Here is a 16,233-nt window from a genome sequence, read left to right as displayed (position 1 = left end):
TTTAATCCATCTATTAGCGTCCGCCCAGAGCAGCGTAGACCACTTTAAGGTACAATCTAGATAATTGTATAGCTCTTGGTCACCGTGGTACTCAACAGACATTGCACTGCAACTGGATAAAAAGTCAACCACGAAACGATCTGTTCCAATCACGTATTGGTTCATTGGCAGCGATTTTTGTTATAGTTTGCTAAGCACGAAGCACCATCCGAACGACGCTGTCAATAGCAAACAAGTTGTCATTCGGCTTTCATTGGTCATTCCTTAACATGTACACAGTGTATATATATAAAACTAATACTGAGATGAAGTTAGACTTTGCTTCAGCGTCATTGAGATGATCTAGCTCTGCGATGTGGGCTCAACGAAAACTAGCAATCTATAAAATGACCTTCCTTCCGTCACGTCGTCGTACGGAGATACTTTGAAACTTTGCTTATACTAACTACAAGGTACAGATCGTACTGAGAAGGTTTGAACAAAAGCGAAGCGCAGTTTCTTTGTTTACAATATGATCGCTAAGTTGACCTTCTAGCAGAAAGAAGTTTCTCTAGTTGGTACACGAGAGCAGATTCAGTGAAAATATTGTGATTTGGAGATTTAAAGGACAAAAGCAACTCCAAATGCGGGTTCGTCACTTAGTCCGTCAAAGTCCTCAACTGAATCTCAGAGGTTAAGGTAACGAACAGAGTACAGCTCAATTTGTTTGTTAATTGTTTCACTGGAGAACTAGACTGAGAGCTACTATGCCCAAGATGAATTTCTCGACTGAGAGCTACTATATTTAGTTTATTGATTTCTACACGCGGAAATGAAAGCCATAGTGTAAAAAAACGCGTAGATAAATTTTAGAGACCATCCAATTCAACAGTTGTTTTTTTTTCACTTATAATTCAACGGTTGTTGTATGACAAAAATAGAAACACAACTATCATCAATTACGTACAACTATCAACCTTCATTTCCGCGCTATATTATTGCATTGATCATTAACTAAGTCAATCGCATTCAGTCCGAGTTCCCGGACAGATTTTTTTTCCTTATCACCCGACCTTCTCGATTAACGTTTAAATATAGCACGATTGAGATCTCGAATTTCATTGAGCGACAAAATATGTTCAACTGCTACAAAAAGTAATTGAATTCTATTTATATATATTGAATTGTGGTTAAAGTAATGCTGCTCCAGCAGTTGCGTCTTCTCGTTTTTTTCTCCCGTGAACGTTATCCGACTAGTTACGCAAACAGTTACAGGGAAAACGATGGAGGCCAACTGTTGTGTGGCGAAAGCATCCAACCACAACAGCAACAACATCAATGAAATAAGCAGCAACAACGGCAATCATCGGGCCGTAAAGCTCGCTATAGAATTTCAGAACGGGATGATATATGTACATAAATATATTTACCGGTGATTTCTAAGCTAACATTCGTAGAGTTCAGCATTTCTACGTGCTTACTGTTATGACGAGAAGGCCGGCTAAGGTAAAGCAAAACATTCCAACTGCATCCATCCAGTCAATCCTACATTGTATTTCCTACGTATTGTTACGGCATAGTATGTCTTATCACAAGAATAGGCATAATAAATACAGAAGCTGAAACAAACCTTACTACTAAAAATTTAACATAATTATCAATCGCCTGAAATTCATCTTAATACAGCACGATAGAAGATTAATTATACATTCACGTATGCAAAACAATCCGCACAATAAACCGGATAATCTATAGATCCGAACAATCACTTACATGAGGAACTGAGTATTCCTATAGAAATTCAAATGAGCTTCTGACTTCACGCATAGTTTAATATCTCATTTTCCATCTGTTCACCACGACTAGCAAGCGAAATTCTCCCATCATCCACTCGCATTGCGCGGGTAATTGAAAAGAAAAAGCTGTATCATTCATACTCAACATGTCTAATTGATCGGCAGATCTGCAGGGAAAGTTTCCCAAACACGAATACCGTTTCCTTGTTCGGTAGCCCAGCCGTCACTGCCGGCATCATCTAATATCCTCAACGAACGCAGTATGGTGGTATTCTACACACATGATAATCATCAACATCTACGAACCGCCACAAGGAACACGAATCAATGGAGTTACATTAACACAGGAAAAAAAAAAAAAAACATTCGCCAAGGTCGGTCACTTTTCGCAGTATTGCTTTTCGTTCGGCGAAGACTGGCTTACCGCGAGGGAGCCGGCTTTGAAGCTGCTCCCCAATTGAAAAAAAACAAGGAATTCTACTAACAGCTTATTGACAGCTGCGATTAAGCCCAGCGTTCTAGAGCAGCGCGTGTCTAAGGGCGCTGCGATAATATTTCCCCCGTTAGAGAAGCGAAGAATTCACCTGGTTTCATTAGAATTTAAAACAAGCACCCCTCTGCCGGAGCTGCAAAAAAAAGCTCACCCAGAGAAAACAAGGGCAGCTCCATTGAAAGTAGCTGGACAACTTTCTAAATGAAAAATAAGGGTTTCCATACGGTGACCGGCCAGGCCACCGCCACGCATCGGAGCTGGGCAACGCGAAAATAAAACATCTGTCAGCGTCAGCGGTTTCACTTTGCACGTAAGCAGCGTATTATTTAGCTGGCGGAGCTGCATGTTGAAGTGACCCCTATGTATATCAAAACACGGGCGATGCGATATGCGACGCGACGACTTGACGCCCGGCGGCTTCGGCTGGTCGATCGCCGTAAGTCCTAAATGGGACACCAATAATGTGAGGGTAGAACGCGGACAGCAAGGGAGAAATTGTGCGCTGCTGTAGCGACGAAACAAATAAACAAAATTGATGTATCTTTTTTCTGTTACGTTCATGGCGGCAGAGGGTTCCTGTTCGTAGCTAAAATCAGATATTGCATTAGCAAATATTTTTACCTTTCGCTTCAAAGAGGTGTGTTTCCGGTGTTGATACGGCAAGGAAACTTTTCAATTTTCAATTGAAAACACGAAAAAAAATTACCAGTTGTAGTTGCAAAAGTTGCATGCTGCGATATTGCGGGAAATTAGCGAAATTTTAGGTTATGACTTAACCCCGAACTATTTTCGGTTAGCTTATTTGCAATTTTCGTTTCAGTGTATTGCGATACATTAATTGTATCAACAAGAAATTAACCGGTTATGGTATCTTAGACTGTCTGCCTGCTTGTGTTGGTGAAAAGCTCCGAAAAACTTACGCTGTTTTAGTGAAGATGGGTTCAGAACTGGCTTATCAGGTGATGCAAGTTTTACTTCACTGTTTATTGCTGCGACAGATCGATTAACACGATTTTGCAGTGTCAGTTTTTATTTTTACTTCTCATACATTTCAAGCTTTATTGAAAAGAAGGTGAATGAGACACAGTTCCTTACCTGTCGGCTGTAGCTCTACAGTCTACAGCCGACAGGTAAACTCATACCTTATAACTTTTCGTTCCAACCCTTGTTTCAAATCGTAAAACTAAATAAATATAAAAAAAAAACAGATAAAAGGCAAATTTATTCAATTCCAAAGACTTTAAAGAACATTCATTCTTTGAAAATAATTCTGAACTTAAGAACTACAAATTCGACCTGAATGACGTCTAGAATAAAGTTTATAGTTTGACGGTTTTTATGGACAAAAATAATGCAAAATCATCGAATTTGCATTGCTGAACGTTTGAGCAGATTTTTTATTTAAAAATTATCGAGATTTCATCAGTTTTCCAAAGTTTTAACAATCTATAGTATCAAATTTTTATTAAAACAACTGAAATACTTTCCGAAAATTTGGTGAGAAAGAATCCCAAATTTCTCGTTGTATGTTAACAATAAAAAATATATGTATCTTTCGCAGAACTATGCCAAACAAAGATTCTTCACAAGATTCCTGATCCTTTCACATACAAGAGTTTTGCTGGTAAATTAAAATTTGAATAGCTGAAACTCAAATAAATTATTATACCATTATATTATTCCTCGAGAGCTTCGTATAATAGCCTCAAACTTTTTTTTTATATATTTGAATACCTGTATAATAGTGTTCTACTCCGCAGAACTGAACAAATAAAAAGTATTGTGCTACCAGAAACGAATAGGAATGGAACACATAATAACACTGGTCGACAAATGCAAAAAAAAAATACTTCAAAGCTCAAACTTAAAAAAAAAGAAAAATTATAGCTTTTTAAGAAAAACTTCTTCAAAGACTTAAACTAGTTTTCCCGTAAGCAAATGTAGGGTTCGTCGCTTTTACCTTTGCTTACGGGAAAACTCATTTAAGTCTCTGAAGACGTTATCTTTGTTAGGGGAACCAAAATTCACAAGCTATAATCTTCTTTTTTTTTCAATTCGAGCTCTGCCCTAGAGCCTGCGTTTATCAGTGTAATCGAAACACACTGTAATTTCGCTCTTAATGAAAACGTTTTTGAAAATTTCGCTCTTCAACGGGATGGGAATCCTGAATCAATCAAATTTAATACCGCTGCTATTAAACGTTTTCAAAAACTAACGTTTCTATGTTTTAAATCCACATTTTTGAAAACGGAAACTACAATTTTTCCAGGATACAATTAAGAATTTAAATCGACAATATTTGTTTTAAATGCAACTTGGTAAATGCGTCCAACAAATCACAAAGAGCTGTTACCAAAAAATGCGCTGCTTTTTAAGTCTTGATAGAATCGCCGTTTTTTTTTTCAGCCAACACCGATAATGTGAAATAAATTTTTTATTGAGCGTCTTGGAAGAATGGAATTGATTATAGATAATAGGTTATGGTTTTATTTAATTCTACTACCAAAAGATCGAATACCCTCTCATACCGTCCGCAGATACGTACGTATTTCGGTTTGCTACAAACATCCATCATCAGTGCTTATGCTATTTAAACGTTAATGTGATTTTCAGAAATTTTCACGAACGTGTTAATTTTGTGGAAAATTTTTAAAAGTAAAAAAGTTGAGCTTCACAAGAAGATAGAAACAAGTTCTGGTGATTTCGTAATATCAACGCATAGACATTCTGATAAGCTATCTGACTAAAAAAACTTCCTAAAAAATTATAACAAATGAAACATCAAATTTCTACGTCGTGTTTACAAATTTCAAAGAATCCATTTCAGCGGCATCTTGCATGTTTACCGATTTTGCGATTCGTTTTGTTTCGATTTTTTATCGAAGCAAACGGTTTTACTAATCTGCTCAAAATTACGCGAAATTTCTCCATCAAAAGCTAACGTAGCATGGAAAGTGGCTCGTTATAGAACTGGTTTCTCGCCAACTAGAACTTTGAGATCATCACACAAAAAGTTGTACCGATCCAAAGTGAAGAGTCATGCATTTCGGAATGGGGATGTACACACTCAAGTTTCGAGGAATATGCGAAAAATCAGATTATGGTATCAGCTCTAATATCGTCAGGTTTTACCTATTATCGTCCGGGGGTAAATGATGTCCTAGAGCGTTATTTTCTTGCATGATTATTCTTTATAATGCAGAGCATCTTCCTGCCAAAGATTAGTTCTCTATGACTCCATTAACCCCCCGGACGATAATAGATAAAACCTGACGATAATAGAGCCGATACCCTATATCAAATAATTTTACCACTATCTTAATCGTTTCTTTATGTTATGGAGTGCAAACTCCCTTTGTGCGCTTGTTACACCAACCTTTCAGTCAACATACTGACATTAAAAGATTCCAATCATGTAACACATCCAATGCTCTGCCCAACAAATCATTAGACGAGAAATACAACAGATTTACCGCGTGGTTTTTATTAGCATGTTCTCGCCTTGCATGGTTATTGCTATGGCACGGAACGCAATATCGGGGGCAAAAAAGCTTGATAGTGGTGACCGCAAGGAGCCCTTGCCACATAATTGCATGGTTCGGGCGTCCACCATCCAACTTGCTGCCTACTCCGCGCAGGAGATAGTAATTGCTTACAACTAATGCAATTGTTCTCGGCTGTAAGTGTGACGAAACTTACTGTTGTCGGCGCACAACTTGTGCAACTGCTTTGCTCTACTGCAACCGGCTTGTGCAACCGATTCAACGAAACAATGTTTTACTGGCTTCACAAATTTCAATTCCACGATATTGGGACTTTCGCCGGCTATCACGCAGTTGTGAAATTCGTTATCTTCGATTTTTTTATCTTACACCAACCACTATATTCGGTCACTTTTTCGATATCAACGAAATCTACACAAACAAAAACCTCTGACTATAGATAAAAACACTCTTCTGACACTGATTAACGTTTCCGTTCGAAACGCAACCAACAAAGTATACGCAAAATGGAAATAAACGGTTATTTAACTTGCCACGATTACACCAAACAGAAAGTTATCGAATAACACTCACGTCATCATCATCGACAAGAACGTTCTACGCGTAGGTCTCTCAGAGCATTAAGGGAAAACAAACACGACTGTCTACCGTGGCGACGACTACAAACTGACGACCAAAGAAATTACGTTGAAGGAAAAGCAACCGACCGGGGAAATCAACCCGATATGTAGGTATGTAGGTACCTATATCATTTATGCAGCAGTAGCGGTCTACAACGAAGCGCGAACGAAACGAACGAACGAATGAAACGCTGCTAAATGACTAATCGACAGAACGAAGCTTTTGCCTCTACCACGAAAGCGCCTCACTCACTCATATAGCTCCGATTGTTTGCTCCCCATTTTCGTGATGTATTGGTATGGGCGTCGTTATTGTGCTTGCACGATCGATTGATTTGGGTGGAAAACTCATTTGTTTTTTGTTTACCTGGACAGGTTTATAAGGTCTCTACTGTTGCTGGAAACTGTCTTGTTTTAATGATAATTTCGTTGTTTGATTTTGATCTGACGTCACTATATTATTAATTGTTTTAAATTAATAGATCAAATGGAACAAGAGAGAAAACAATCGACGAAATGTGTTGGTAGTGGTTAACCTGGGAAAACTGGCCTCTCCAACCACCTTGGTCTGCAATCGGTTGGGTGGATTCGTAGGCAGAATAGAAGGCTGGATATAAACATGATCGGTGTCTTTTTATAAATGTCGTTGTGCTTGAATTGAGTTGTCAGTCAACCGGCGTCGATAGTCGATACGATGCATGTTGATTTGCAATTGAATCTTCATCGCCGTTAGGGTGGTTCGTCCTGCATACCAGCTAAGTGCAGTTGGGGAGCACATCGTGATTTTGACCTTAAAGAAGTCAGTTGCTCCACAAGTTAAAGACTCCATCAGTGAGTTTGATAGTTAAATCAATTAAAAATACTACGATCTAGTTTCGACTTTTCCGTCGGTCTCATAAATGCATGTGTGGTTCAAAAATTAGAATTTTTCATACATTAATTTTTTGAGTTAATTCAATGATTTCGGGTTCTTGGGCCAGAAGTTGCTTACCGGACACCGAAACATGATGTCTGATCTAGGGTGGTTTACCGGTAAAACAAAAACCGGTGAAACCGGTAAAACCGATATTTTTTCCAATACCGAAATACCGGTATTGAAGAGGCGAAAAAACCGGTATTTCCGGTATTTTTCTTAAAATTGTAAAAATTGATTGTCACAATATTCATAAATCATTGCAAGGTTAATGAATGCTACCATCTTAGGCGTTACAAAACACATGACGGTGCATATTTTTTTTTTATTCTTGCTTATTTTCCGTCGGTCTAGTTCCGCCACTGTTGTGGCCAATCACCGACGCCCAGGGAGACGACTCCACACCCAGGACCCTAACTCACGATCCGTTTATTAACGGACCGGCGCCAACGGCTTTACTTCCTCATGCGATGGAAGGCGTGATCCCAGAGATTATTCGCCTCAGAAAGTCTCCCGGTGTCGACTAGGATTGAATCCTGGTCTAGATTCTGGATGGATCACGCCACCTCACAACCATCGACACCTATGTCGGCGGTGGGATTCGAACCCAGGCGTCGAGCGTGGTTGGCGGAGACGTTACCAACCACACTAGGCCCCCGCTGTGACGGTGTATATAATAAATATATTTAGACAAAAGCAACATTGAATATTAATTTACTCTAACCTTTGTTCTGCATGGATTCAGATGATGTATTTGTGTGTATCGATAATATGTCAAAAAACTTCATATCAATAAAGCAAGACATTTATTCTTTAAGTAGAACAGCTAATCTCTTTACACACTCATACTTACAGAGGCAACCCGTGAATATTGAACCTACCAGTTCAACTACAAATTCTGAAAATCATAGTTTGAGGCAGTAATCACAATCTTGTCCGCGAACAAACGTAAGTCGTTATTCGTTTTGTGCTATTTAAAGGTAAAACTAAAAAAAATATATATATAAATATAAATTTGGGTTAGAGATTAATTTTTTGTTTGGCGTCTCCGTGTGCATTGCACAGGTTGCGACTAGTTATGAACAAGTTGTTCCTGATGCAAAGCGTTTACAGGATGAAATAATCAATCAATAAAGAATTTCGTCCTAAAAATTACTGCTCCTTATTCTTGAGAAAGTGAAATTTAAATAGCTGTAGCATGGTCAAAGCTTTGTTACCCAAATTTTATAATAATTCTAGCTGAGAAAAATGCTTCCTCAGGATCAACTGAATTTGGGAGAACTGTTTAAAGAGCTTCAAACAGAATAGAGAAGCATTTACCTTCGATTCCCTCGGATTCATAGAATGTAAATTCTTGTCTGATCGCCATTTCATTTTCTTCTTCATTCATTTCCTCTTCTCAACAGTTTCAATAATTGTTCCTCTAAGAATTTTCAATCTATACATTAATTTAAAACTAAGTTTCACGATGTGAAGGAAATTTGAAAGAAAAATCTGCATGTTTTTTTATTAATATAAGTTTCGAAATTATGTTCTTCGTATTCATATCACTGAATTCATTCATTAAAGTTTTCCAAACACTGTTAAATTTATCCAGTGTTGTATCTGGATCGTAAACACAAGAGATCAAAACAAGTGGTCCAAATCTTACAGAAAAAAAACTGGGTCGTAATGAAGCATAGGTACTCATAAATGCAAAAACATAATTATGCAGTAACATAGATGCGACCTGAAAGGCTAGGCAAAAAATAAATTTTAAATCCAAATTTCTGTATATATTTTATTATTTTTCAGTTTTATTTTCAAATAGTACAGAGAGAATGACTTGCGTTTTTCCACGGGCATGATTGTCATTATTTCCCCAAACTATGATTTTCAGAATTTTGTAGTTGAACAAGTAGGTTTAAAGACCACGAGTCGCCCCTGGTTTGTTTTAGTCAGAAAAAAATAAAAATACCGGTTTTTTACCGGTTTTACCGGTTTTTATTTTTATGAATACCGAAATACCGGTTTTTCGAAAAGTCGGTAATACCGACCACCCTAGTCTGATCCCATTTTCAAATTTAAAATGGCGACTTCCGGATTCTGGGAAGAAAAGAACTGTGATAAACATTCATAAATTTTCCAAATAGTGGTATTTTCGGAACCAGGAATGACTTCAACGAAGTACCGTATGATAATTGCTCGCCGGGTTCGTCGCTTCAACGTTATGTTCACGAGAAAACTCATTTAAGTCTCTGAATAAATGTTGGTGGCTTGTGGCACCAGAATTCACAGGAATGGTCCTTTTTTTTCTAGTTCGAGCTCTAGGGCCACACCTCTGTTGGCCAATGTTTGTATTTCAATTTTTTCAATCTTACGTTAGATTATCTCGAATCCCCCTCTTCCCCTCTCCCCCTCGTAGGCATTCGTAAGACATTTGGATACCCCCCCCCCCCCGTCCCCTCTCCTCGTAAACCCTTACATAATTTGTGGATGATCCCTTACAGGTTATGCAAGGCGGTGTAAATAATACTTATGTATTTAGATTCTAGAGCCGGAACTACACCCAGAAACTTGAAATAGATGTTTGAAGTCATTTTGAAATTCAAGATGCCGTCCACCGGTATCTGAAAAACTGTTGAAGGTTGATGAAAAATTGAAGCACACTCCAAAAATAGTATTTTCAGAACCGATGAAACGCCTTGGAACGGAAACTGGTATCCGATGCAATTTTTTAACCTAAGATGACGACTTTATGCTAGCGGAAAGTTAGAAACATCAGAGCTAGAGCCTGGGAAATTATGATAGAGATGGTTTAGACAAATTTGTCACACTACTTGTGCAAAATACGTGTTTAAAACCCAACTAATCCACCTAGCGGTGAGACCCAGCCTTTCTCATTCAAACTTATTATTTGTTTAAATAGACACTTCAATTTTCAGAAAAAAATACACCTTGATAATATTTTCTGGAATATTTTATAGCTCTAAATAACAAACTTCTGGTAGCCAAAAGTAAAACTCTACCGAACATTTAAAACATAACATTCAAACGCATATGAACATACAATAACACATACAAATAACATGTAATAAATATGTTTCAAATATATGACGCTAATTTTTTTTGATCGTGGTATCATCGATACGTCACTGTACTCACATTTAGATTGGACTCGATTATATATAGACTAAGGCGAAATTTCGAGGTTTCCAAAATTAAACGAACTTTTTCTCGAAATCCATCATAAAATAACTAAAATTTATGAATTTTAGGTGAATGTTTTCGTTGATTCATATTTAAAAAGGAGGTTTAGCGATATGTAGAGTTTACTTAAGTGAAAAATGTTTGAGAAAATTCTGGAAATTTGAAAAATATAGTAATTTCTAGATTTTATAAAATTTCAAAAAGCCCAAAACTTTGAAGCACCTTCAGACCCAAATTAAAACTTATAGCAGCAGAAAAATTGGTTGAGAAATCATAAGTTGATACTATTTTCTAAAATAATGTGTTCTTAATTTCGAAAAATTTCGTTATATTTCGAGAAACTAGAGATTTCGCGAAATTTTGCACACCCTTAATATAGACACGATTATATTTCATACGATAGAATATTATTTTAGATTCGATTATTTATGATTGGATTTTTTTTTTCTAATTCAAATATGACTTTTTTTCACAACTTTTGAACCACGTGTTCAATCATTATAATTTATCAGATAACCCTTAACTAACCCGTTCATCTGATATAAGTATTGTTCAAATCAGTTGTGTAGTTTCTGAGATAATGAAGTTTCGTGATTTTTTCGTGACTAAAGCAAATTAACGTGAAACCAACAGTTTCTCCCGAACTAGGATTCCAAAATACGACGGCTGGCTTGTTAGATCAGCATCGTACCTCAAGACCAGTTAGGAGGTAAGCATTCAGAGCAAATAGTTTTAAATTGATTCACATTGTGAAGTAGATATGTTTTCATTTCTGATGTAACATTCTGATCATCAAGCTTTTTTAAGAGCAGGTGATATGACAAATACAAACAATATTTATAGTGATATAAAATCAGACGTTTTTTCGGTTGCTTGTGGACTGGTCTTTGACTGCCTATAGCTTCAAAGTTTGTGTTTTGTCAGTGAGTCTTTTAAAGACTACATGAAAGTTATTTCCCATCAGTCTTTCTCAAGACTACCTACTTTTGAATTTAACATTTGTTTTAACTTTTTTCGTATCACCTGAAATGGCTGGACGGAAAAAGAAACCTCGCATCGCTGCGGGGAGGAAAAGAGAGGCATCTCTTTCTGACACTTCGAGTGTCTGTAGTGACAATCCCTTTGATATTTTGCCTGAGCAAGAAGCTGGTGAAATGGAAGTTATTAATAATGAAACTATACAAAATATAAAATCTTTAAAAAAGGAGAAAGTTCCACCTATTGTGGTAACTATTTCTTCTGAATTAAATATATTTAAAAAGGAACTTTCAACGTTTGTTTCTGACGTTAAAGTTACCTATCAAATTGGCCGTAGAGGTGAATGCCGCTTATTAGCCGACTCAGTAAAGAGTCGTGATCGTCTTGTTCAGTATTTAACTGACAAGATGTACAAATTTTTTACATACGACACCAAGAACGCCAAGCCGTTCAAGGTTGTCTTGAAAGGTCTCACCAACGATCAAACCGTTGATGAGATCAAACTTACTTTAACAGAATTACTTGGCATAGCCCCTACCCAAGTAATTCTAATGAAACAAAAATCACGAGGCGAAAACAGTCAGAGAACTGGAATTTCCCTTGTTAATTATTTAATTCATTTTAACCGCAATGAGGTTAACAACTTAAAATTTTGTGAAAAAGCACATGCTTTGTATAATGCGCGTGTAAAGTGGGAAATTTATAGGAAGTATGGCGGAGGTGAAAAGCATATCACCCAATGCCGTACTTGCCAACGTTATGGCCATGGTTCCAAATTCTGTAACATGGACCAAAAATGTCTTAATTGTGGAGACTCTTCTCACAAAAAGGACACATGTCCTGTGAAAGAGAGTAAAAATTTTCGCTGTGCGAATTGTAACGGCAACCATATGTCAAATTTTTATCAATGCCCAGTCCGTTTAGCAATTGTTAAGGCAAGGCAAGGTAAACGAAATTCAATTTCTCAATTAAAACCAACTTCAAAACAAAATTCTCCAAGCGTACCAGTGACGCATAGTTTACCTACTCCTTTGCATACCCGTTTAACTTATGCACAGGTTACAGGTAGTTCGAACATTATACCGCCTAGTGTTGGTAGTTCGAAAATGACCGTTAATATGGGTAAGCAAAACACGCTAGAAAATAATTGTACACCTATTACTCCAGCTAATATTGCTGCCGAAAATATTTTTTCTAATGTCAACTGCCTGGGGCCTATTGCGGCAGGTAAACTTTCTTTTTTGCAACAGGCAATGTTCGATCTTATGAACGCCATGTTGCAGGCAAAATCAATGTTTGAAGCCATTGAAATAGGCACAAATTTTACTATTAAAATTGTTTCTAATTTAAAATTTAGCAATGATTTTAAATAAAACAATTAAAATATTAAATTGGAATGCTCGCTCATTGAAGGCCAATGAGAATGAGCTCTTTAATTTTTTAACAGTAAATAATGTGCATATTGCAATTATTACTGAAACATTTTTGAAACCTAACATAAAATTAAAATATGATCACAATTACGTGGTTCATAGATATGATAGGATTCAGGGTTCCGGCGGTGGAGTTGCAATTGTTATTCATCGCCGAATCAATCATCGTGCTCTTCCCCATCTTGAGACGAAAGTTATTGAAACTTTGGGAATTGAAGTTCAAACTGAACTTGGGATTTTATTTATTGCCGCAGCATATTTACCATTTCAATGCACACGCGAGCTCAAAAATTATTTTAAAGGTGATTTACAAAAACTCACCAGAAATCGTTCGAAATTTTTCATTATCGGCGATTTTAACGCTAAACATCGTTCATGGAATAATTCTCAAAGTAATTCCAATGGCAAAATTTTATTCAATGATTGTTCTTCAGGATACTATTCTATTTTGTCTCCGAATAGTCCTACATGCTTTTCTTCTGTAAGAAACCCTTCAACAATTGATTTGGTGCTTACAGATCAAAATCATGTATGTAGTGATTTGATCACACATGCTGACTTTGATTCTGACCATCTTCCAATAACTTTTTCTTTATCACATGAATCAGTTTTAAACCCTATGAGCTCTGTTTTTAATTATAACAAGGCTAATTGGGAAAGATACAAAACTCATATTGAGAGAAATTTCAATAATGAGCTTGATTTGCAAAACGAAGTGAATATTGATTCCGCTTTGGAAGCATTAAAATGTGCAATTGTTGATGCCAGGAATTATTCTGTTCCAAAGGCTCCAGTGAAATTTGATTCACCAATAATTGACGAAAATCTTCAACTTCTAATTCGTTTGAAAAATGTCCGCAGACGTCAATATCAACGTTCTCGTGACCCTGTTTTTAAAACTATTTATAAAGATTTACAGAAAGAGATTAAACATAGATTTACTCTTCTGAGAAATCAAAATTTTGAGACTAAAGTTGAAAAATTGAAACCATATTCAAAACCTTTTTGGAAGCTGTCGAAGATTCTTAAGAAACCTTCAAAGCCTATTCCAGTTTTAAAAGATGGTGAACGTTTTCTTGTATCCAATGAACAAAAGGCTCAAAGACTTGCTCAGCAGTTTGAGAGTGTTCATAACTCAAATTTGAATTTTGTGAGTCCAATTGAAAATGAAGTCACACGTCAATTTGATTTAATTTCTTTCCAGAATTTTTTACCTGCAGAAATAATTGAAACTAACTTGAATGAGATTAAATCAATTATTAAAAATTTCAAAAATATGAAAGCACCTGGTGACGATGGAATCTTTAATATACTAATCAAACATCTCCCTGAGAGCACAATGGAATTTTCAGTAAAAATTTTCAATTGCTGCTTCAAAATTGCATATTTTCCCAAATTATGGAAAAATGCAAAAATTACTCCCATTTTAAAACCGGATAAGAACCCAGCAGAAGTTTCAAGTTATCGACCAATCAGTTTGCTTTCTTCAATAAGTAAACTGTTTGAGAGAATTATTCTTAACAGAATGATGTCACACATCAACGAAAATTCAATTTTTGCAAATGAACAGTTTGGATTTCGCCATGGGCATTCCACAACTCATCAATTGCTCCGAGTTACTAATATGATACGAGCTAACAAATCTGAAGGTTATTCCACTGGAGCTGCTCTTCTAGACATAGAAAAAGCATTCGACAGTGTTTGGCATAAAGGTTTGATTGCGAAATTGCAAACTTTTAATTTTCCAATTTTCCTAATCAAAATTTTTAAAAATTATCTTACTGATCGAACTCTGCAAGTTGTCTATCAGAATTCAAAATCTGATAGATTTCCTGTCAGAGCAGGTGTACCTCAAGGTTCAGTCTTGGGCCCAGTCCTGTACAACATATTCACTTCAGATCTTCCTGATTTGCCTCCAGGATGCACAAAGTCATTGTTCTGCGATGACACAAGCATTTCCGTAAAAGGAAAAAGTCTGCGTGTCATATGTAGTCGATTGCAGAAAAGTTTAGATATTTTTTCTTCCTACTTGCAAAAGTGGAAAATCTCTCCCAATGCTTCTAAAACTCAAATGATAATTTTTCCGTATAAGCCTAGGGCTTCTTTCCTCAAGCCAAACAATAATCACGTTGTCAAGATGAATGGGGTTATTTTAAGTTGGTCTGACAAGGTTAAGTATTTGGGACTAATTTATGATAAAAAACTTATTTTCAAAGAGCACATTGAGAGTATACAAGCCAAGTGCATCAAATATACGAGATGTTTATATCCTCTCATTAACAGGAATTCTAAACTTTGTTTAAAGACCAAACTTTTGATTTACAAAAAAATTTTTAGACCAGCAATGCTTTATGCTGTACCGATCTGGTCAAGTTGCTGTTCAACAAGGAAGAAAACGCTCCAAAGGATTCAGAATAAAATCCTGAAAATGATTTTGAAGCGTCCTCCTTGGTTTGGTACACTCGAATTACATAGACTTACTGGTGTTGAACCATTAGAAGCTATGTCAAATAAAATTATTAACAATTTTCGACAAAAATCGTTGCAATCCTCAATTGCTACGATAAGCTCTCTTTGTAGCCAATAAGTTAGCAATTTGATTAGTTGTAAGTTTACTTCCCCTTTTCTGACAAATAGGTTTAAATCCCTACGAACGATAAGTCCTAATTGCGAAAGCAAACAAATCCTAATAATGAAAATTACAAATTTCTAACAGTGTTGAGAAGTCACCATTTGTGATTGGACACACATATTCATTATTTACTAATATTTATCATAAATACTTAAGCTACTAACAAATCCCCCCCATTAAAAAAAAAAAATAGTGATATAAAATGCTCAGATTGATGATTCTGTTGAATTTTTTGGCATCAATCAAAAACTAAAAATCTGGTGAACATATACTGTTAACAATGTTGAAATAATGCTTGGATTTCGTCCCGTTTCACCTTAGAGCATCTTTTGCCTATGAGCAATTCTCGCTGAAACCAGGCCACTAGGTGCACAAGGTCTTTCGAATTTGATATAAATGCACATATTAGTTAGGAATAGAGAAAAAATGATAATGCCATTTTTGTTTGATTGAATTTGTTGACCCCTCGGCCACCAAGGGTTGAAATAGTTTCTAGAAAAGTGAAAATTTTAACAATTCTTGATGTTTTATTTGATCTATATCTCTGAAAATCGTTATGGAACCTACTACAAGTAGCACTTTTCTGTTAAGAGAAATGATAGGGCTTTCATTTGGAGTGATCAGAATTTTGGCCGCCATCTCGAATTTGGCCGCCATCTTGGTTAATATTAGAAATACTCAATTTTGACCCTGTTCG

The 16,233-nt window shown here is 36.3% G+C and overlaps 1 protein-coding gene across 1 annotated transcript in view; it reads right to left on the bottom strand.

Moving 5' to 3' along the window:
- The window catches only part of LOC129730807 (clavesin-2-like), a 56,265-nt gene extending 49,669 nt beyond the window's left edge, over positions 1 to 6,596 (bottom strand). Inside the window, exon 1 of the mRNA XM_055690387.1 lies at positions 5,968 to 6,596. The gene's annotated coding sequence lies outside the window, so the exon portion shown is untranslated. The remainder of the gene's footprint in view (positions 1 to 5,967) is intronic.
- Positions 6,597 to 16,233: the final 9,637 nt, after the last annotated feature.

Source organism: Wyeomyia smithii, chromosome 3, assembly GCF_029784165.1.
Source record: "Wyeomyia smithii strain HCP4-BCI-WySm-NY-G18 chromosome 3, ASM2978416v1, whole genome shotgun sequence".
Lineage (NCBI taxonomy): Eukaryota > Metazoa > Arthropoda > Insecta > Diptera > Culicidae > Wyeomyia > Wyeomyia smithii.
This window is presented reverse-complemented; position numbering and strand designations above follow the sequence as displayed.